Source organism: Somniosus microcephalus, unplaced genomic scaffold, assembly GCF_052327205.1.
Source record: "Somniosus microcephalus isolate GS21.2 unplaced genomic scaffold, FLI_Smic_1.0 scaffold50, whole genome shotgun sequence".
In the NCBI taxonomy this organism is placed as follows: domain Eukaryota; kingdom Metazoa; phylum Chordata; class Chondrichthyes; order Squaliformes; family Somniosidae; genus Somniosus; species Somniosus microcephalus.
The window spans coordinates 95715-96683 of record NW_028225237.1 but is presented as its reverse complement, the minus strand read 5'-3'; the positions used below and the strand labels follow the sequence as shown (position 1 = coordinate 96683).

Sequence of the window (969 nt, the reverse complement as noted above, 5' to 3'; positions counted from 1 at the left end):
GACACTGTCAGCTGCAGTTAAATGTGGGCATGTACACGTTTAAATTGCCTCGTCCCAAATGTAATTTCCTGCTGACTTTGAAACAGCAGACATTTTACAAAAGGCAAGGAAGTGCATTGTGTACCTGTTGAGGCATCAGCAGTGTTGAAATTGCAAAGGTTGATCAGGAGCAGACATTGTTTCGCGCGGGTGCATTGATTGGAGACATTTCAAACAGCCTCAAAACGCACTGTTCCCTAACCGGGAATCGAACCCAGGCCGCGGCGGTGAAAGCGCCGAATCCTAACCACTAGACCACCAGGGAAGCTGCAAGAAGCTGTAAGAAGCTGCCTGCCAGCAAGCAGAGCAACGCAGACTTTCCTCCTTGCTGCTTGGAAATTCAGATCACTTTCACGCCAGGCAAACTTTTCGTACAAGATGACATCTTTTAGACGAGAACACAAAGGACATGTTCACTAAGCCACAGGCGTCCATTTGCCATATATTTCCTTCTATGCTTTTCTCAGAGTCAGAGGCATAAAGTCAGAGAGAAGCCGTCGGGGAATTGAAAACTGAACATGATAATATCCACGACATTGTAGAGGAAATGGTTATGCAGTGCTTGAAACAAAGCAGCAAACACACACAAAATACCCGTATGTGCTCTCTTTGTGTGGGTATGTCTCAGATATCCATCTCAGTGTCATGCATTCATGGAGGCTGGCAGCACGGTGGGAGGCCATTCGGCCAATCGTGCCTGTGCTTTCTCTTTGAAAGAGCAGTCGTGCTTTCTCCCGCTGTTATCTCATTTTCAGTCTCCCTCCTCAGTGCCCCACACAAAAGGCAATCAGAAGGAGAACACGCTACTAGCGAGGAACTGGTGCTGGGAGTTGTTATACAGTTCTTCATATGCCAGTTTCTATTTTAAAATTATTGTAGTTCACTTTGTTTTATTCAACTTTTCCCAGGGTCATTTTAAGCAGCTGCCTG

The 969-nt window shown here is 46.1% G+C and overlaps 1 non-coding gene across 1 annotated transcript; it reads right to left on the bottom strand.

Moving 5' to 3' along the window:
* Positions 1 to 232: 232 nt before the first annotated feature.
* On the bottom strand, positions 233 to 304 carry trnae-uuc (transfer RNA glutamic acid (anticodon UUC)). Its single transcript has one exon. It is a non-coding gene; the product is annotated as a tRNA-Glu (tRNA).
* Positions 305 to 969: the final 665 nt, after the last annotated feature.